Source organism: Adiantum capillus-veneris, chromosome 23 (assembly GCF_014529385.1).
Source record: "Adiantum capillus-veneris isolate H3 chromosome 23, ASM1452938v2, whole genome shotgun sequence".
Classification (NCBI taxonomy): Eukaryota; Viridiplantae; Streptophyta; class Polypodiopsida; order Polypodiales; family Pteridaceae; genus Adiantum; species Adiantum capillus-veneris.
The window spans coordinates 36,030,064-36,053,195 of NC_140953.1; the positions used below are offsets into that span (position 1 = coordinate 36,030,064).

Sequence of the window (23,132 nt, forward strand, 5' to 3'; positions counted from 1 at the left end):
GTCATAAGAAAGGTGCCACTCTCTCTTGAAACTATGATGGTTCTAGCAAGTTTCCATGAAGGTGTTTGTGGAGGATACTTCACACTTGACATCACTAGTAGAAAGATTCTACAAGCCGGGTTTGTGTGGCCTAGTTTGCAAAGAGACATTCACAACTGGTGCAAAACATGCAAGGGTTTCAGAAGGCTAGGGATCAGAGACTCACCTATCAACCACAAAGGTAAATCATCTCCTACATTCCATTCAAAAAGTGGGGGTTAGATGCCATTAGACCCGTCCCTTTAGGTCAATATGAAAAGTGCTATATCATTATGCGAGTTGTTACATGGCTTGATGACAAAAGCAGTGACAACAAGTGGAATCAAGGCTATTTTTGGGCATATTTGTTGTAGATTTGGGATTCCTCTTGAGATCATTTCAAATAGCAAACCAAGTTTCATAGGAAACCTAGTTTGGAGCCCATGGAAAGGCTAGGGATTTTTAGGACACACTCCATGCCATACTATGTGCACGTATGTTGCACGTGTCAATGCAAGGAACTTGCCGATACACCGTGTGCGAGCCACAAATGGCTCCAAGCACACAACAAGCCTAAACTAGTAAGTTCAAAGATGAAGATGGTGTGTCCCTCACCGCTCTACACTTGCTTCATGGAGGATTCCTCGCCGCGAAGAAGAGGGAGACGCCGCTACGCCGCACTCAACCGCCTCGCCGCCGTCGTGCTTCCGCAATGCTCGATCGCTCTCTCTCTCAAGCATACACACACACACAAGGAGATGAAGAAGAATAAGATGGAGATGGAGCAAGATCACTCTTCAATTGCACAAATGAGAGAATGAGTGAATTTTAGGTTTAGTTGACTTTTATATAAGCTCACCCCATTCACACTTGGGCGCCCATGCTTAGCCAACTAATTCTTGAATATTCCAGTTAGAGTGCGCCTCTCATTGGCGATCACTCTTACCCTTTTACTATTGGACCGACAAACCCAGTACCTGACTCTACCAAGTAAATAATACAACGTCCGTCGTAGGTGATAGGTGTCCGTGAGCCATGAGGGCTAACATGCCCCCCTTCCTGATGTAGATTCTGTCCTCGAAAGCTATTGAGTTGGAGCGCGTTCGTCGAGGTGGAAGAGCATTTGAGATTAATGTCCTTAGCCTTCTTCAATCACTGCAAAATCAAACAACACTGGCACAGTAATTGCATTCTCATATAGAATTAAAAAGCATATGCAGTTGTAGGCAAACAATGTGATTGGTAACATAATTTTAAACCATTTGTCAACAATAAAGATTAAATTGCAATATAATCAAATGCATAAACAGATGTAAAGGTAAAAAATTAAACAAGTCTGGGATCGCTAATTTAAGGTCGAAAGGCACTAGAGATCGACTATTAATTCCATGGGTAAGCTTCTTAATTTTCTCTGCTCAATTAAGTTGTTTAATCGCGAGAGCCAAGTATTTCATGTTCGAGGGCTGGCTAGAGGCTATACCTAGAAGACCTTGTAGTTAACCTACGATAAAAGGAATTGCTCATGAAATCATCGCCTAACTTATTTACTTTTCTTTGACCCCCCAAAGTCTTTTCACATTGTTTCGATTTTGATGTGTGTGCTTATTTTGTATTCCTTGGGTTTTTTGCTTTTCAAGGAAAAGCGCCCACACTGGGAACCTCTAGGGCTCTAGTACCATAGGCGATACATGTGAGTGAAGTACCAAATCAAGCTGAGATTTCTCTTCCAGCTTAAGATTTTACATTGTGGCACTTTGATTTGTTTTTGTTTGTTCGTTTTCAGCATTTTAATTTTGTAACTTTGGGGGGTCATATAACATTGTTACCCTCCCCAGGCTCATCACACTAGTAAACTCCCTTTATAATACTTAAGCTAAAGGTCAATAGGGACTAAGCCCACTAGAAAGCCCTAGTACATTTCACACAATGCTGCCTAAATCGGATTAAGAACCTAAGTAACCATTAATTATTAGGAAGGCATTCCCCATGGTATTAAGAGAAGATCTCTAACACCTAGCTTAGTCGGACTTGCTTGATTTTTAAACCTAGACAAGTGATTATGACAAAAAATTACATTGAATTAAATGTTTGATACTAAGCAAATGCGATGAATATTATGCTACCAATCACAATCAAAGCAGACAAACATGGATGCAAAAAAGATAAGGGGCAATGCTAATGGACAAGAAACACATGTTTGTGTTGATGGTCGCGCTTGATTTGAAGTGTGAACGAGAGAAAGATCCCATGAAGGTCCAAATCCTAACCACAGCAACACGTTCCTGTACACACTAGGAAACACAAAGAATACCTCTAGGAGGCACATCAGTGGGAAAAAAGAACTTTTCTAATCACTCAACTCTCAAACAGAAACACTCCTATTGTTGTAATCCTACCTACCCTCCATCACTCGAGTGATGAGGATCAAAGGTGTTTTATGGCATAGGTTTCTGTTTCAGTGTACCGGATGTGAATGTGTAGGTAGTCAATGTTTTGACTTTTATTGTGCATACTCGTTTGCTAATTGCTCTTGCTCTTTATTTATTTTTTTGTTTTTTGTGAGTATAAGGCTTTATATATACATTCCCTAGGATTGGGAGATTGAGAGGTCAGGGAGGAAGGTTGAGAGGGGAGTGAGTGAATGATGACTGTCAGCAAACACTCCCCCCTTCCTTGGGTAGATCATACCGTTTGAAATGTGCTCGTCACCCTTTGAAACCAATTGTTCCAGTTGATCACAGGTGAGGATTTTTGCCAGTAGTTTTCTATTGCCGTAGGTGCCTCGTCGAGTTGCAAGGGTCGTAAGGTACTCTCCCAGGATCGAACTTGAAGTGGTTCATCATGTGATTCTTGAACACTGGGAGGTGTGGATTTCTTTGTAGCTTTATGGAGGTCCACTATCATAGGTGGAGGCTGTGAAGAAGCTTTTACCTCTATGGATGCATTACATGAGGAGCTAGAAGCTTCATGGGACTCCCCCCTTCCTGAGCTAGGTGGAACAAATCGTTCTTTCTTCGGTACCCAAACTAGCTTTGGAGCGGGTGTGTAGCATTTTGTGATTTTTTTCTTTCCGTGATTGTCAATTTGTTTTGGAGCTACAAGATTGGGCTTACATGGGTCGGGTGACAGGTAAGAACACAATCTACATTTTGGCACCCAGATTCGATCATTTCCTTGATAGTAGCCTTGGGCTTCCAATAGTTTTTTAGGAATCCAACGCCACGTTTCCTTACATTCTTTGGAGCGAGTGGGATGTTTCTTACAAGGCTTCTGTTTTTTAGCACTAGCTATGGTCGCTAAAGAAGCTTTAGGGACCCACCTGTATGTTTGCTTTATTATATTAGGCTGAGTCTTGTTAGAAGCTATATGCATTGCTTGTAGCATATTTAAGGGTACAAGTGGTGGTATTTCATCCCCCTTAGGTGTTACCCGGGTTGTCCCCCTATTTCCCCAAGTGTCTATGGTTGCTGCTAGGTGGACCCAATCCACATTGTCCGACTCAGTCATCCCATGTAGTACATCCATATAAGGGGAATCTATCAGTGTCCGCTTTACACGTGTAACAATACTGCAATGGGGCTGAGTGAACTGTGGTGTCAGATCTATGATCAATTATAAACTTGTTTCCTAGAGGATGTGCTTGACCCGTCACAAGATCCACTCGAATGACTGAATCTTGGAACCACAAGTAGACATGGTTTTTAGACCAGTCATGCACCATTTTTGCTTCCCTCATGAAAGGACATCCTAAGATCATCTCCGATGCCATAGTGTGTTTGGAAAAATCCATAACAATGAAGGTAATTCTTATTTTATGTCCAAAGACCTTGATTTTGAGATCTTCTAGCATCCCAATAGGTTTAACAATAGACCCATTGGCCATCTTCACTACTATGGTTGTGGTCGCAAGGTGAGTTCTTCCCATAGTTTCCCAACAATTTTTAGTCACAATGCTAACCCCAACGCCACCATCAAGGATTCCCTTCACAGTTAATCCCTTGGTCGCATTGGATTCATCACCCTCAAAGTATTGTCCCAACTTGTTAACATGTATTTCTATAACAAGGTTCTCATCTAGGTTGGGTTGTGGATCTAAGTCTTCCTCCTCTATTGGCATCTCCCCAGCTCCATCCATCTGTGCAAATTGTGGTAGCCCAAAATTTAGTTCTCCATTGAGGAAGGCTCGAAGAGCTGAGACTAGCTCAGGATCTTTATATAGTTTGGACATGATGGTGGTTCTAACTTCTGAAGACATGAAATCCATCAATTTGGCAATGTTTAACGACACCTTTTGGACTTCAGTCCCTTGACGTGGGGAACATGGGATCTCCATTTCTTCGATAGGATCAAGTAGTCCCTTTGTAAACATTATTTCCATCAAGAAGTGAGTACGCCCACTTTCCCATGACTTTAAGTCACTTTCTTCTTGGATGACACTAGGTATGGCTAAGGTTCTATGGTCTTGGTGAGGTTGTTGTTGCGTAGAGAACACAGTGTCTGTAATCTGGATCTTCCTAGGTGTTGGTTCTAGATCCCTTTGGGTATCTTCTACCAAACTCCTTAATTGCTTGACTCGCTCGATCTCCTCTGTAGGGTTTGGATAAGTTCCTATCTTCTTCTTGGATCCCTGCCATTGTGGCTCATGAAGATCTTCCTTGTTGGTTTCTATCTTAGTGGTCGTTTTGGTCTCCATGGTTTCTCCTGAATTAGAATCTTCTTCAGCGTCGTTCATATATACGGGGTCGTCACCAGTCCCTATGTTGGTCTTTGAACTGGGGTCTGACTTCGCTGCTTTTTGCGATCTCTTCCTTCGTGTTTTCTTCTTTTTTTGAGATTGGGCAATTGATGCTGTGTCTCCTTCCTCAAGAATATAATTTTGTTTTTGGAGCATCGATCGTGTGAGTACATTTACTGGTACCACAGGTGTACTTTGTGATGGCTCCTCTGTAACTTCAATCAAGTTTAATGGCGTGATCTTTGGTGCATTTGGATTATTTGGACATTGGGCAATCAAATGATCTATGCCACATCGATTACACATGAGTATTGGCATTGTAGACATGCTCGCTTGATTGGTTTTCATTAGTGTGGCGTTATTTTGTAGCCTAATAGGACACTCAGCTACATGATGTGGACCTCTACACTCATAGCATTGAAGAGGTGGTCTCTTAGCAGTGTAATTGATATTTTGGCCTCTTGCCGCAAGAGCAGCTACTTGATATACAGGTTTGACTTGTCCCCAATAGTCCTCCATGTAGTATTGTGGACTTTATTCAAGCACATCCATCCCATAGGCAATATTAGGATCTATATCTTCCTCACAGCCTTCCAAACAAGAAATAGATGACTCACAACCCACTTGATTCATAGAAGTGATTCTCGGATGTGGTGGTTGCGGTCCTAGCACTGGAGGTGGTAAAGGTGTTGTTTGAACAACATTTTGGGCCCTAGGGCCCATGTGTTGTGATGTGTGTTCAAGAGGTGGGGCTAGCATCAATGCAGACACTCGAGGTGTGTCTATCCATGCTAAGGTTGGTCTATTGGCCATCGCACACTTAAATACTATGCAATCCTTAGCTTGATGACCATACCTTCCACATGCATTGCAATTCCCATTGAATTTTACTCTAAATGTAGGGCATTCACTGGTACTATGCGGTCCATAGCATACTAAGCACCATTGTTGCTCCCTTCTTGGATACATATGATTGTTTTGCGGAGCACGATTGTCTCTAAGACTCTCTTGAATAGCCTTGGTGAGATCTGCTAAATTCATCTAAGATATCTTTGGCTCCTTAGCAATAGGCTTTAGGGTCATTGGTTGATACCTTGATGCTTGTGAGCTAATAGATTTAGACTCAACAGACACTCTTTCTCCTTGAATCATTAAATTATCCTCCAATTGGATCGCATTGGTGGTGACTGCTTCCCAAGTGGTGATACCTCTAATGACTAGGCCATTGTAGATATCCTCATGTCGTAATCTTTGAATGAATCTATCGAGAAATTAGTTATTGTTGAAGCATTCATTTGGATTACAACGAGAATTCAAATGCTTCAAGTGACTAATAAAGTCTCTCACCGACTCTCCTTCCTCTCGTTGGGCTTTCTGGAGTTGAGAGGCTACACCCCAAAGCACTCCCTCTCGTATGTATTCTTTCAAGAACAGTCTCCTAAGAGCAGGGTAATTTGGTTTTTCTTCCACCCTTAGGGTTCTATACCAATCCTCTGCCTTCCCACTTAAGGTTAGGCTTAAAGCATTACTCTTATGTAGGTCATTGTGTTCTCCTAGAGAATCGCATATTTGTTCAAACACTTCGATATGCTTTCTCACATCCCCATCTCCACTAAATTTTTGTGTGAGCTTGGCTATTTGTACTGACTTACTTCTAGGCTCTCTATCAGGCGCGTTACGCATATTCTCGGCAATAGATCGACCAATAGCTTGAGCAAATGTTGCCAAGTCACCTAAGTGAGCAGGCACCGTGGGTGAAGGCGCTCCAGAGACTACATGTGGAGTAGGTATTGGCATCGGGCTTGGCGCATAGGAAGCCCTTGGGTTCCATGTTGGTTACGATGTTGTGTCATGTGGTGGTCCAAAGTTCATATGTGTGACCCTAGGCATAGCAGACGTCGGATGTGACATGCTAATGCTAGCCGGTATAGTCCCATGGAAATAAGAACTTGGGTGTTGTGGTTGTGGAGCATAGGAAGTTGAAACAATGGGAGGGGTAGGGACAACATGAGTACGAGGACCCATGGGTGTATACGATTGGTACACACTTGTAAGTACTATTGCAGGCATTGAGCTACCATGTAGCGGTGATTTACTAACAAATGAGGTCCATGGCGTGTTTCTTGGCATGCCCATCATTGGGGTAGGCATGGTAGCCATGGTGTCATCAAGGGAAAGATGAGCTAGACTTGGAAAGGTAAAGCTATCACTTGTGGAATTAGATTTCACCGAGACCCTTGGCGAAACAACATATGGGGGATCCATCGGACTTACCGAGGGAGTCTCCATTTGCGATAAGTTCGGTTGTTTAGCCTTTCCTGTATCCAAAAATCTCATGAGACCCGTTGAAGGCATCTTGATCCCCTTGTTCTATCTCTCTAACTCAATGACCCTATGGATGACCTCACAAACTCTTTGTTGTTGATCCTCCACACTAGTAGCACCCATTGTGGATTGTAGGACATCTAACCAACCCACTTGATAGGTGTGACCTGTGTATAGGTCGGTTAGAGTTTCCGTTTGTAGTTCGTACTCCCATTTCTCATTTAAGAACACTCCATCTAGGATTGAGGTGCTAGGGGTGTCCTTTGAGCTAGATGCAATGTTGCTTTCTAGAGGTTGCCCTTTAGTAGTTGCTAAGTTAGGAGCACTTGATTGCTCTCTTAGCAAGGATATTGACATAGGGGCTTTCGCTTTTAACTCTCTTTGTTGCTCCGCCTTGCGTAAGCTCTCGACTTCCTTTTCCCTCGCTGCAAGGATATATCGCTCAACCTCTTGCACTTCGGCAAGGCTTCTACCACCGGGTAATATGACCTTGGAGGGAAATAACTCTGAGGAGTCAGAAGGTGCAGTGAATGAAGTATTCACGTGCACATTCTCTAACAGTATAGGGTCTATGTTGGTCACGAATGGAGAATATACTTCCCCACCTCCCTCATTTACATCATTAGCTCCATGTTCGGAGCGAGTGGCTCTACTAAAGGTTTCCTTCAGGCGGCTAAGCATGCTCGGCCCGGACCGTAGGCCCATGGCATGCATGTCTTGGCTTGAGCTATCAGGATTAGGCATTGGGAAACCCTCCATGACGTTGTAGTCAGAGGAAGAGTCACTCGCCGCTATGTTCGGGTCTTGGTTTGTACTACCTTGGGTTCCTGCCGAGGGCCCGGAACCTAAAGTAGGTGGATATTGAGAACTCGCGTAAGTCAAAATTCTCTCTAGTTGCTCCGTCTCTAGCACACAACCAGAGTGCAGATGCATGTGCCTTTGACACCCTACAAGCGTCGGCGAATAACCTCGAAGGTTAACCGCTTACCCTTTTTAAGCGTCCGTTTTCACTCGTGTTTTTTAAGTTTTTAATGTTTTTTAATGTTTAATTTTTTATTATTAAAGTGTGTGATAGCTCGAAACGAGCGTATCACTTAGAGGATCGTTGTGTGCTTTACAACACAATTTTCGGGCATCTGAAATTCCGTTGGTCCTCAAAAAATCGATTTTTAGCTACGTGTGAAGCTAAAATTCGTAATTTTAAAAGGCAACTGAGGTCTAGGCCTAAGCGTGAGCTTGGGCTTGGGTCTGGGAGATATTCCCGATCCCGGTCCTATCTTTAAATTATTATTTTTTTTTAATGTTTTTATTTTTATTTTTAAGGATAAGGTCGTCGCGGCCTGCGCGAGAGCACACACACACTCTATCTACCTACTTCTAACTAATACACCTACTGTTACACACTAACACACTCTATTAACTCTCACAGATCTACTTCCTACTTACTGTACACAGAAAACTAACAACCTTAGTACACATAGAATAAACACATGGTACCTTTGAAAACTCCATTAACAAAGAAAACTAACAACCTTAATACACAGAGAATAAACACAGTACCTTTGAAAACTCCATTAACAAAAGAAACACACAGTATAACACCAAATCCCTCTTCTCAACACACACACCCTCCTTCCTTACCTTTCCTACAATAGAAATTGCACCACAAAAGAAGCACAGAGTGCCATTCAAGCTTAGTGTATGGCAATCCCCAGCAACGCTGCCAAAAATGTGCGCATATGTCGCACGTGTCAATGCAAGGAACTTGCCGATACACCGTGTGTGAGCCACAAATGGCTCCAAGCACACAACAAGCCTAAACTACTAAGCTCAAAGATGACGATGGTGTGTCACTCACCGCTCTACGCTTGCTTCGTGGAGGATTCCTTGCCGCGAAGAAGAGGAAGACGCCGCTACGCCGCGCTCAACCGCCTCGCCGTCGTCGTGCTACCGCAATGCTCGATCGCACTCTCTCTCTCTCTCTCTCTCTCTCTCTCTCTCTCTCTCATGCATACACACACACACAAGGAGAAGAAGAAGAAGAAGATGGAGATGGAGCAAGAGCACTCTTCAATTGCACAAATGAGAGAATGAATGAATTTTAGGTTTAGTTGACTTTTATATAAGCTCACCCCATTCACACTTGGGCGCCCATGCTTAGCCAACTAATTCCATGAATGTTCCAGTTAGAGTGCGCCTCTCATCGGCGATCACTCTTACCCTTTTCCTATTGGACCGACAAACTCGGTACCTGACTCTACCAAGTAAATAATACAACGTCTGTCGTAGGTGATAGGGTGTCTGTGAGCCGTGAGGGTTAACATACTACCTACAATGTTACAACTTGGTTGAGAAGGTGAATAGTATGATGTGTAGAACCAACAAGGTAAAAAACAAACCAAATGATTGGGAAAAGCATCCCTTTTTTACAATTTGGGCTTATAGGACTTTTTTATGGAAAAGAAGCAATTTTTCCCATAGAAGTACAATTAGCCAACCTTGGAGTCCTAGTTAAAGAACCAGAACCTACTATAACACACCTACAGGATCACATTTTGGATCTTGAGCATCTACAACTAGATAGAGAGGAGGCTTTCATGTAGTATGTTGCACAAGTTGAGAAGAAAAGGTTATTATTCAATAATATCTCAAGTCCAAGGGATTAAAGAGAGGTATACTTATGCTCAAGTACAACAATAGGTTTGGCACACAAAAAGATAAGAACTTCACCTAGGTGGGAAGGTCCCTACATAATCCTAAAGAAGTATAGCAACTATATCTATAGATTCCAAGATGCTAATGGTAAAGTACATAAGAGTAAAGTGAATGGATGGTGGTTTAAGTGCTACTTCTAACCATTTGATCGTGTCCTTTTTGGAGTTTTGTGATGAAGCTACCTCTTCCAAGAGCAATACACCATCCACCCTTAAGCTCAAAGCGTAGCCTTAAGGGGAGGGCTAATGAAGCATGTTTTTCCTTACGCAACAAAAACCCCTCCTCTTTTGGTATGTTCACACTTAAACATTTTCATGTCTACAAAGAATTTCACAGGTTGAGTTTTCTCACCCTTTTTTCCAAAATATATTTCCTTTTATATGGATAAAATTTGTATAAATAAATACACTATTCATCATGATAAATAAGAGAAACCCGTTGTTTGGTCTTCCTCCTATTCTACTCTTTTATACACACACACACACACACACACATGTAATCAATGGTTAAGTCTCTATGACATGCTCACATGCACATGGAGAAGCCATTCTTGGAAGCATAAGGAAATTCATTCTAATGGGAACCACTAGGAGACTTTTGGGGGATCGAAAAAGAGTACCCTTTCTTTATGAGTTTTTTGCATTTGACTCCGCTCTACCTCTGAAAATTTTTTCTTCATATAAATCATAGCTTGTGAGCTCAGCTTTTCGGTCATATGTTTTTATATTTTTTGGACCTAGGATCTGAGCTATGGCCAAAATGGTGAGACACTATTTGCCCATGTATGTTGATAAAGACCACCCTCCAATCCACTAACCTTCTCCTCCACACTCACAACCACACCCATTCCTATCTCTCCCTCATCAAAACCTGTAGTTTCTTGCTCTTCTCTCACCTCTTGCTCATTTTCTTCATCTCCATACCTCATATCCTCTCCTCATACACACCTTCTCATTTATACACATGCATCAATACTCATATACACTAATACACACAACAATCACTCTTTCATGCACATACATGTACAAAAGTTTACCTTCTTCATCTCTCCCTCTTTCTACAACTTACTCTTTCTTTCTCACCAAAGAGGAAGTTAAGGTCTCTCTCCCTCTCTTCTTCACTTACACATTTCACCCACACACTTGTGCACTTGCACACTAGCAATTAATTAAAGTGCAGCGTGTGCGGATGCATGTATGTGCGGTGCGGTGTAGTGCATGCAGGTTAGGGGAGAAGCAACAGTGCGGTGGTGTGTGTGGGCGAAGCAACCTCCAAGAAGTGAGAGGATCTCCTTATTCTTCTAGGTATGGAAAAGGTCAGTGGGCGGTCAGATATTGGACGTTCGACCACGAGCAAAGGCACAATGTCTTTACCCCAACAATCTCCCACTTAAAGGCGATGCATCGATAAGTGATTGCTATTAGCTAAACTACTAGTATGTACAAAGAAAGTGGTGAGAGGCTCTCTCAACTTATGCCCACTACTCCCTCGATTGATCTACATGCAATTGTATCGGCTCTAGTGATAGGCAAGCCTGCACGTAAATCGTATAGATAACTCTGTATGGTCTTCAAAGCTCCGCAATGGATCATGCTACTATCAGTCATCATACGATTGACAATCCCTGCTGCAAATACTCCCACTGTAGCTGCAACGTTGGGCCTTGACACTACTAGGTTGTACATGAGATGCCTAAATGTTGACAAAATCTACACAAACTTGGTTATCCTAGCCTCCTGTGTTCTACCTGCATGCACTGCATCATCAGGATTCATGACTACTCATCACATATGGATGTGTCAGCATCAGCACTGGGATGGCTACATTGCTCTCACCCATAGGCAGAATTGTGTGTGCTATCATCAACTCATGAGCCTCTAGCATGAGCGTATCAAATAACTCCATGCATGTCATCTATGCATGTGTCTATAGGGAGCAGATCCTCTCCACCTCTGTCAGCATAGATGCTGACAACATCTAATGTGTCTCACTAGAGCACTATCGCTCTACCTCTGTCTCTACAAAGCCTATTGGCATGTCCTACATAGATAAATTCCCTATCTTGTGAGCATGGTGGAGCTCACCCATAAAGGATACATGTCTCATATCTTGCTCAATGCATGCCAACAACAAAATTGAGACTATGCCGTCTTGTACCTCAAACACATGCAAAGGATAAACCAAGCCACTGTGGTCTCCCTTGGAAATCACTAACAATCTAGAATTCATCTAGAAAGATTTCTCTCTAAGTAGTATCTAACACCCACAATCTACTAACTATCTCACTGAGATTAAGCTTTGTCTCAGTTGAGGAACATAGCATACATATCATAGTGTGTAGGATGCACCACTGGGAAATGAGAAGCAAACATCTCCTGCACTCAAATATCAAACGTCGAACCATAAACCAAGTGCACATAATTAAATCTCCCACTAGAGAATGTTTTGAACCACTCATGATGTAGTCTGATGTGGAAAACAACATCCTCATCTAGTAACCAACATGGAGAAGTGTCACCTCTCAAAGACATGTAAGTAGGAGGAACACTAAAGGCAAATGTGACATCACCATCATCATTGGCATATGAAGCCACCTCTATAACATGTGCCAAACCTTATCTGCATCATGCATAGATCTTTGTTTCTGCCTCATACGTCTCAAACAACCATATCTAATATGCCTTCTATGACCACAATGCCAACATCGCATATATCGGCATGAACAAGACCTTCGTCTCTCACAAGTCATCTCTGAATTATCACACATGTCAACTACCATAAGTGAATGTCAAAGTGGGAGATCAACTTGACAACCACACAATCATGAAAAACATGATCAGTCACATCAAAACGGATGCTCAAATATGCATAAAAGCAGCTCCACAATCTGTTATCTGCAAGCATACAATCTGGGACAAATAGCTCAACCTAGCATATACCGCATAACCATATACACAAGTAGTGGGAAAACATTCAAAACGCATTCCACAAGATAATGTCTGCACTTACAAGTAGTAGATTCACAAGTTTACAGGTGTTTTTGGACAGGTACAGATCCATAAAGCTGCTCGTTCAAGAGCTATTTTACCAGGCTTTTGATAGGTTATGTATACCATTTGTGGATCTATCTACTGAGGCACTAAGTGTTTGTTCATGCTTTACATGTGGCATTAGGGCCAAAAACGACTCAAAAAGGGCTGTTTGTTAATCTAAGGATTAAGGAATAGTCCGATAGTTATTTGACACGTATACAAAAGTATGGCACTCTTGTCTCCTCTATTGTGGGTTTTGGTGGTCCTATTTTGACGGAGAACCGCTAAATGTCTTGATGACAAGGCTAAAACTGCTATATTTAGGTGCTTTCGGCGAGAGAGCTCATTAAATTTGCGGCTCAAAGCAATGAAGTCTCGTCTTTTATTCTATTTTATATTTCACAAAAGATACGACGTTAGGAATTTGAACTCATTTTTGGGCCTTTTAAGAGTGCCACATCATCAAAGTTGTACAAAAGAAAGCAACCCGGTAGACCCCTCTAAATATTGCTTAGAACCCCATGATATGACCTATCATTGGAAAGTTCTTGAAAAATGGATTCTAAAGAGCCAAGGTCTGAAAAGTTTGGATGACTTCTATGAAAGTTATGCCATTTTTTTTCAATCAGCCAGGTTTTGTTACCGTTACGGTAATCTAAAATCACCTTTTTCTAGATCTACATGAAGGCAATGTCCGATACATGCATGCTATATATCAATAGATAGCATTTGAAGAGTAGATTCTAAATATCCAACCTCCGACAAGTTTGGATCTTATTTGCAAAAAATTTACCGATCCCCACTTTTTAAAAGCTATGCCACATCAACAATTCTTACAAGGCCCATTTTTTAGTCCAAACTTTTCCTAATGAAATCTATGTCAGAAGGCTCTCAAAACAAGAGCATTAATGACAAATCACCTACTTTTTTCAAACGTATACCTTTCTCGCTCTCTAGTTTGTGAGAGGTTTTAAGTCTTTCCGTCTATAGTTTCTTTCTTCTCTAATCTCTGAGTTTCCATGGCGTCTTTTGCACGTCGCCCTTCACATAACATAACTTCTTGTGACTTTCATAACGTTAGAGAGGATGGTCTTTGGAAGTCCATATCTTTTCGTGTGAATGACTGGGTAGCAATGCTTCCTTCATGCAAAGGTGTACACAGAGTGAAGAGAACTAAACGCGATAAAGTAAAAAACCATTGGAAAGGTCGTGTTCTTGCTTTCAAAGTGACCGACAATGGCTGGCTAGCTAAGGTTCAACATGTGTACATGGCCAAGGATATGGTGTTAGACTGGGAAGAATATCCCACACTGCATTCTTACTGTAAGTACAAAAAAAAACTATTTGATACAGTGAATTTTTTTCATTATCCCATTGTTTTTCTCATTTTTTGATTCCATTCCAGATATATTTCCTTCAATAGCCGTGGAATGGAAGCCTATGGAGAGTCTGAGTGGGATGTTCAAAGCAATGCATAAAGGGATTGCAGATGCTATGTATGCTGACAAGCCACCTTCCTTTTACAAAACAATGGATTTGTTTGTCTATTTTGCAGAATAAAAAGTTCCATCACGAGAAGGTGCATATGGAGAACTACATCAGTTACCCATTCCCACCATAAGTTCACTTGATTGGGAAGCTCCTGATGCATGTACTATATCAAGCTTCAAATCCAAGATCAAAGAAGACATCCTTAAAGCTATGTCTCCGGGCAGGATATCAAGAAGGATTAAAGTTCAATGGTTCTTGCCTATACATGTCTTTGTGGCATGTTTCAAAACAATGGATTTGCAGAGGACAAAGACGATGTGGCTTAATAGAAGACTTTCTATGACTGAACTAGATAATGTTCTTGGAGACGGATGGAGCACCAAAGAAACTTTCCATATTGGTGACAATATTAGTTGTAGAGTAAGCCCAAATTCTATGTCTATCTCGTATCAACTATGTCGTCAATCATTAGTTCTAGGCTACGACTATAGGAGATGGAGAAGAAAATTAGGTAGCTGGGTTCCTCTCGACTCTGAGGAAATTTTTCCAGAGTTTGAACTAAAGGTCACAGTCCATCCACACACCGAGTATAGAAGCCTGATAGTAACAACAAATTGGAGACTAAATAATGTTAGAGAATCTCTTGAGTTTCTTGATGAAACATCTCCCGAGTATAGATTCAAAGTGGATGAAATTGTGGTGAGCACAAGGATGGAGAATTCAACCTCTTGCATCACATGCCTTCCCCCAAAAAGAGTTGTATTTGAGCCACTTGCAAGGACTTGAAAAAAAAAGTTCAATATTGTAATCATTTTGCAAATATATTTATCTTTTCTCTACTTATGTTGTTTCAAACTTACATGACATCATGATACACATTTAAGAATCGACAGTTGGTATTAAGTATTTGAAGGACAAAATTATGAATCACCAAAGGGTATATATATATGTTCATATGGACAAAATGAACAAAAGTGTACATAGCTTTTGTGGACTATTCAATCATGAAATTCCACTTTTCTTTTTGCCTGAGAGGATTCTGCATCCTCAGAGACCCTTTTCCTTTTGTGTTCAGAAGGGGGTGAAAGTTCAAGAGTGGGTGGTGGTGGTGACTTGGCAGGGGTTGGTGCTTTGGACCCCTTAGGGCTTGGCACGGGTGACTTGGCAGGGGTTGGTGCTTTTGGCTCCTTAGGACTGGCTGGCTTGGGTGATTTGACAGCTTTCTTTGACAACATGAATGGTAGCTTGAAAGGTGAGCTAGGTGCCTCCCCCTTATTGTTCTTAAGTGTACGATGCTTTTGAACCTTCAATTTCAATGGTGAGTGGAATGGATGGCTCTTTGTATCTGCTCTTTTTTTTGCAAGGCTCTTAGTGGGACTCTTTCCCTTGGCAGTCTTCTTAGTGGGACTCTTCCCCTTGGCAGGGATCTTCTTTTTGGTAGGACTCTTCCCCTTGGCAGGGATCTTCTTCTTGGGACTCTTCCCCTTGGCAAGACTCTTCTTGTGATCCTTTTTCTTTGTATGGATCTTTGCAGGACTTTTCTTCGTTTGATCCATTTTCTTTGCATCCAAACCTTTGGTGGCTCTACCTTTCTTTGGTGGCAAAGGAGAATCTGGATCATTTGGATTTATTGATCTTTCCAAAACCATAGAAACAGCCTTCTCTCTCACCCACGTGACCCAAGACTCTGGATAGTCATGCAACTGAAAAAAATAGAAAAAGGAACTAAAGGACATGACATACATACATAAAACATCAAAATAAATACATGAACCACACTTACAATGAGTGTAGTCATCCGGCACCTTGACTCAAGATATCTCCATGCATTTGCAAGCACCCTCCATCCATAAGATGTTGAGTCTGTCTGTAAAGGCACTTTTTGATTGTAGTACTTGAAAGCTTCTATATTGTAATCCTTATTTGTGGTACTCACGTGACCAACAATAAGTTTGGCAGCACTGCAAGAAGACATTGAATCAAAAAGATACTAATAGAAAACAATGGGCCATCATCAAGCATAGATTATGCTTCATACTTACAGTTTACTTTTCCCATGGATACTTGACAACAATGAATTCATAAATATAATATCTTTCTCCAAAAGATTGAAGATAATAAGACTCCAATGTCCTCTACAAAATAAAAAACAATTAGCTAAGAATACCACAAAATGTTAAAAATAACATGTAAGGAGTTAAGAATTACCCTTCAACATAGGGGTATAATAAGTAATTGCAAGTCAGCATGTTAAAATCATCAAAAAAACTTGAAAGGGTTCCTTGCTTGTTGAAAAGGCGCTGTGTCACTAGAGGGTCAAGTATGGCAATTTGCATAGCTAGAGCCTCTGGAAGATCCCTCATAAGACACTTGGAAAAGGAAACACAAGCCCCAATGAGCCCCTTGTGCCTATCTGCCATGCACATGCACTAATAATTAGCAAAGCAACACACCTGAGATAGATATAGAGCACAGTGTCACCAAGTTCAATGTTGGGATTTACAAGCATACTTGTGTCTTGAGGGAATATGTCCAAATATGCCTCAGTATCTCCAAACAAGGAGACATCCACCACCATTTGGCATGTGACTTTTTCATAAAGAAGAGAGTTGGATGCTCTTAAAATTTCAGCTTGCTCTTTAAGGATAGCATCCTCGGATATCATGTCTTTCTCCCTCTCAACTTCCTTTCTTGCTTTAATATCCTGGGACTTTCTTGTCTCGTACTCATGTGTAACATCCTCAATGACAACCCCAGAATCTTTCTGCTACCTAGAAGGAGGGATGTTTAAAATTTGGAAGGCTCTAAGATCCTCACTAGGAATGAGCTCAAGAGCCTTATCAAATTTGTACCTTAGCCTTGACACAAGCAAAAAATCTTTGCTCATAAGTGTGACCCTGTGAGAAAATGCAAATGCAATGTAGCTATCATTCATAAAGTCTATGAGAAAATCCTCAGCAGCTTCCTGAAGGCACATCACAACTTGAGATTTCCACCTTACTGAGACAAAAGTTTTGATATTCATCATGCTTACAAGTCTATCAGATATCTCCTTGACAACTCTCATGAAAGAGAGCTTTGGAATTAGTAGACAAGTAGACTTTTGTGCTTTTCTTATTTCTCTTAGGGACTTCACCTGATAATTCAATCTTTTTCTGGCATTGGGCCTCTGACGAGGTAGTGGAGGGGGTGCTTTCTCTGCATCTTTCTCAGCATCACCTATTTCTGGATCAGTTGGGGCTTGGTAGACCTCCCTTGTAGTTTGCTTAGTCCTCGCCATTTGGGTAAAAGAACACACCACGCGACAGACGTGTAAGCCACAACCTTCAAGGTGTTTCTATCACGCTGTGTGTGAGGAGAAGGGTGAAAACACGACGCGATAGAAGGGTGACCCAAGCTGTGGAATAGGTCCGTATCGCGTCGTATGTGATCACCGGAACATCCAAAAAAAAATTCACAAAACGCCCTGTACGGCGCGATAGAGGGCGCAACCACACCTTAGAACATCACCGTATCACGTCGTATGCGAGGTGTGAAATCTTAAAGCCGAGCAGATCCCCTGTACGACGCGATAAGAGCCTCACCTGACCGTTGCAACATACGCATATCGCGTCGTCTGGGAAGCCATGAGTATTCCAAAAAAAAAGACTTTCACAATGCGATAGAGGGCACACAAACACCTTAGGACATGGTATAGAGAGAGGGTATGCGAGTTGTGAAAACTTTTAATTAGCCGAGCAGCAACCCCGTATGATGCGATGAGAGGTTCACCGAGACTCTGCAACTTGCGCCTATCGCGTCGTAAGGGATGCTAAGAGTGGGAAGCGGTAGGAGGTGCACCCACATGCCCAACACTTCCGGTCGTGTCGTTTGAGAAGAAACTTGGCTTGGCTTAGTGGACGGATGACTCGAAGTGCGGGTAGTTGAGGACGACATGATGCGAATGTCGAGTATGGGAGAAAGCACAAAATGAGCACGTGACAAGGGTTTATATACATAAGACCGTCCGTACGACGACCGTTATGCGCAGGCCACATGGCACGTGTGCATGGCTGACACGTGTCACTAACAGTCATATTTCAGATGTTATATAAAGCTTGGTCTCGAATTTTAAGAATGTTGCACATTCACTTGTCGCATACGACGTGAGATATTATCCATTTTTGTGTAATCCTTTCGCCTCGCACGATCTCATCCTTTGCAAATTGCACATCGGTGGCCCCTATCGCTTCTTGTTTGCTTTGTTGTGGATTTGTCTCGTACGACGCGCAGGGAAGCAGTTCCAAAGGCTGGGTCCAGCGCCTATCGCGTCGTTCGGTGTTGTTTTATGGTTTGGTGTGACTTTGTCCCGCACAACGCGCAGGGAGGCACTTCCAAAGCCTGGGTCGAGCGCGTATCGCGTGGTCCGGGGTTGTTCGTTTTGCTGTGGTTTTGTCCCGCACGATGCGTAGGGAGCAAGTTCCAAAGCTTGGGTCCAGCGCGTATCACGTGGTTCGGGTTTGTCATTGGCACTAGTACATTAACGTTGGGCGTATTTCCGTACCTTGTACCTAGCTTCACCTGTCAACTTTTCCTCTACCATGATTGAAGGCCGGGAGGAGATTTTGGAGGAGAGTCCAAGTGAGAAACTATTGGTGGCTGTGATGGATGGTGGTGACATGGAGGTGTACACCAAAGCATATGAAATATTCAACCCTGTGTTTGATCTTGCAGCTTTGTTAGACCATTTGAAAGACTTCTTGGCAGAAGAATTCAAATAGTTTGAAGAAGCAGTTGAAGGCAAGTGTTTGGTTTTAGATGGGAAGGCTTATTGTCATCTAACCGAATATACTACAAACTCAATTGAGAAGAGCAAAGTAACAAGGAGGTTTGGAAGATTTTCTAAGAAGACTTCCTTTGTTTGTCCACCTACCATTTCTTGTCAATTACATTTAAAACCTTGTAACCTTGTTCCAAAAGAAGTTGCTTTTCTTTTCTTTTTGTTCCTGAAAGTTGACATACAAGGCAAAGCTGATGAAGTGAAAGATACAGATGAGGCAACAAATAAAAATGTTTCCACAGTTTTGTAGCTTGAGAAAAGTGAAATTCTAGAAGAGGAGGAAGTTGATGTTGCAGCTGAGGAGCAGGAGAGTGCAAATTTTGATGTTGCTCAATTTAGAGCTAGTACTGTCATTGATGAGCCAACAGATGAGATAGAGGTATCTGAAGCTTCCCTTACTATTCCAAACCTTCCCTACTTCTTTATCAATGGGAAAGAGTATATTCCTCTCCATCATATCCAGTGTTTGCTTAATATGAGGGAGGACTACTGTATTGCAACCATTTCTGAAGCTTCTGAGGTGGCCAAAGATTTTATTGACACAGAAGAAGAGTCAAAAGAGGAGTTTTTGGCACTTGATCTTCCTACATCCAATAAAGATTTTTTGCCTACTCCTAATGCACTTGCTCTATGCATGAGAAGAGTGGAAGAGGAAAACCCTTCCCTCAAAGATGAGGATTTTGAGAAGAGGCTTGTTGAGCTTGGCATCCAATCTTTTGGCAGAGACTTTAAGCTGAAAAAAAGTGGAAAGGAAGTTGACATAAGAGAGATGACCGGATCATGCAATCTCCTTCAAGAAAAATTCATTGCCGAAGATGAATTGCAAAAGGTGATCTCCCTACTGAAATCTTTCTTTTTTTTCAAGTTAGTTTTAATTACTCATTGTCTTGTTTTGCAGATTGAACTCCTTGACAAAGACAATTTTCTTGGGAGAGCTAAAGGCTTGAGAGGGAAAGCAATAGAGGGCTCTTCAAGAAGGGATGCCTCCTCTCTCATGCACTACATGCCTACATTGGATAGTGCCACCTTCTGTGCTTTCCACATGTAGTATTCTGAAGATCCTGAGTTGCCAATGTTTGCACTGAAGATATTGTCACGGTTTTTAGGGTACACTCCCCTTCAAATCAATGCAAACAAGATTATGATACTTGAGAGAGTAGTAGCACTTCGAATGTTTGGATATGCTACAGGATTCAATGCCTCAAGAGCAGGATACTTTCTTTGCTACTCTAGCTATGCAGTAGCAGCTGAGGAGACAAATGTCAACCTTCTTGGGGGCTATAAAAGAAGAAAGTTTTTGAGATATAGGGGTGACATGCCTGGAGATATAAAAAAAATCAAAAACTGATGTAAATTTGATAATTTTTGGCACCAAAATATCTTTTTTGAATTTGGATCTCTTTAGAAAGATTCAGTACAAAGTTTCAAAGTGAAGCATTAATCTCAGATCTGTGGTTGAGCAGCATGGTTGTTTGATCTCATCCGTTGTAATTGCCTCCTATAGAACCAATTGAATAATTCCTTTAGTGCATTGCTCCTTCTTTGTCCACCTCCCTTTCTCGTACATTTGAAAAAAGAATTCCTCGCTTGGTAGTGAGATTTTTCCATTCCCTGAGTATTCCATGTTTCAAGGGGTCCTTGTTTTGCAAAATATGGTCCATGCAGGTACAGAATATGCTAAAAATAAAAAAAAGTTAGTTGAACTCAATAGGATGCAAAGTAAAATACTATCCAGACTTTAGAAAGTAATTGAATACTCACCAAGTAATATGTGATGTCTTTTTCTCCCCAAGCATCTGTAATAGCAGTTATTAAAAGCTTTATTGTCTTTTTAAAGTCATCTGCATAAGTAGCAGAGCTAACTTGTTGTCTCAAAACTTTCAAAAAATTGTCGAGCTTCTTCCACACTTCCATGCGTTTGTTGGCTACATCTGGTCTACTTTTGACATTGGTTGTTATAACACAAAGATCCTTCCAGCAGTTCCACATAGCATCAACTTGTTTGTTGTCATGGTTACTCAAAAATCTTCCGGCTTTTGCTCCACCCATTGAAACATCTTGCAAAACATCACCGGTTCCTTTTGAAAGAGTGGGATCTTTTTTTAGATGCACTTGACCACCATGAAAACCCATTTGAGAGAGCAAAGCCTTGCATTTTTCTATGCACTCGTCTGCAAGTTTAGTTGGCTTAATAGAATATGCATAGTCAAGATGGAGTCGAAGCAATTTGTCCAAGATTCTAATCTTTGCATGCATTGTGCATTTATGTACATTTTTTAAATCTATTGTTAGAATTGGATCCCAACTCATAGAAGACGATAGGTAGTCAATGACATTAACACTATTCCTTGATGGTTCTTTTCCAACCTCGTGTTCTGCAAGCCATCCTTTTGTTCCAGTGCTTGCCATGCAATATAGACATGGATACTTGGTATTGGCACCTCCACATACACCAAACATGCACTTTAATGCTTTTAGGTCGACACTCAAGTGCCATTCTACAAAAAAGTCACCCATGCCATCTACACAGACTTTTTCACCTGCATTTTGGTCTTGTATAACAGAAGGGATATCGGTCTACAAAAATAGCCATTTCAATGTATCGTGATTTTCTACTGGTATTTGAGCTACTCCGATCCACCAAAGTTCCATTTCTGATTGAGTTTTGTGGTATGGGGAATCAAGCTTACCCTGGCTATAATCCAATGCTCTATTCATAAGGGATATGGATACTCTTTCCATTTTTTGACATTTTTGAATTTGAGCTTCATCCAACTTCAGAACAAATATAAGTTTTCCTTCACAATCTACTTCTTGCATATTATAGTATCTCACCATAGCAGATTGAACATTTTTTATACTCATCCAAATGTTATTAAAAACATTATACTCAAAAGAAGAATTTTTTTTCTGTTTTTCATATGGCATCGTTCCTTCTATACGATAGTACTCTCCAAAATGTTCGGGTATTTCTTCGTTTAATAGAGTCCTAACTTTCCCAACATTATGAGGCCTAGGAAACCCAAAAGCTTTAATCTTGTTATACTTTAAAACCTGAAACCAGGTTTTAGAGATGGCCCTGTAACCCCTTCTACTCACCCCCACTGTGTCACAAACTTCTTGCATTTGAGAAGGTTGGACCAGTAAACCCATATCTTTCAGTAAACTTTGAAATACCAATTTTTTCTGAGTTTGATTTTCAGGAAGTTTCAAAAGTTTAATAATATCACTTTTGTTCATTACCTCATTCAAAAATCTCACCCTTTCTTGACCAATGGACATATCAAATCCTAAAAGACTAGTCACATGTAATCTTTAATCTTTTTTTTCTTTGTCCAGAACCTTCTGTTAAGTTTACTACATCTCTCATTCATTTTACTTGTGCTCTTAATCCTATTGGAGTTTCTTTTAAAGTCCGAAGTTGGTGATTTTCTTGTTTTAGAGATGCTATTTGGTTTTCAAGTTCTAAAATTCTTGTTGCATTTGAAGACGAAACAGTTTTGAGATATTCAATGTAATGTGTATGATCAATGTGTAAATGAGATAACGTAGAACTATATCCTAGTAAGCCATCAACCCCATCACCAACAAATCTCATCAAATCATGAGGTGTGTGAAAAGATGGATACCTTCCAGTGCTGGGATCCGCTGGATACAAGCTCCCATCTGTCCATATATCAATGTGTTTCTTTCCCTCGTTGCAAAGTTGTTGTGCTTCATTTGCAGTTGTAACTGGTCTTTGATAGACACTCCGCGTAGTACCATATTCCTGGCTTAGCTTAATGTTAAAGTGAAACTTACGGTTATCACTAATGGAAGATGTATTAGTCATTGTAAGTAATGAAGGAGCAGAAAGTATAATGAAAATAACGTAGCAGCAGAACAACGTTCATCAGAGAAGAAGAGAAAAAGATCACGAAAGGTGAGAGAAAAAAGAGAGATTCAAAAGTGGAAACAACTATTTGCCGCCAAGTGAAGTAAATGAAAAAAAAAATTG

The 23,132-nt window shown here is 41.2% G+C and overlaps 1 pseudogene; it reads right to left on the reverse strand.

The window, feature by feature from the left end:
• Positions 1 to 11,502: 11,502 nt before the first annotated feature.
• LOC147427635 (uncharacterized) lies at positions 11,503 to 21,787 on the reverse strand (annotated as a pseudogene).
• Positions 21,788 to 23,132: the final 1,345 nt, after the last annotated feature.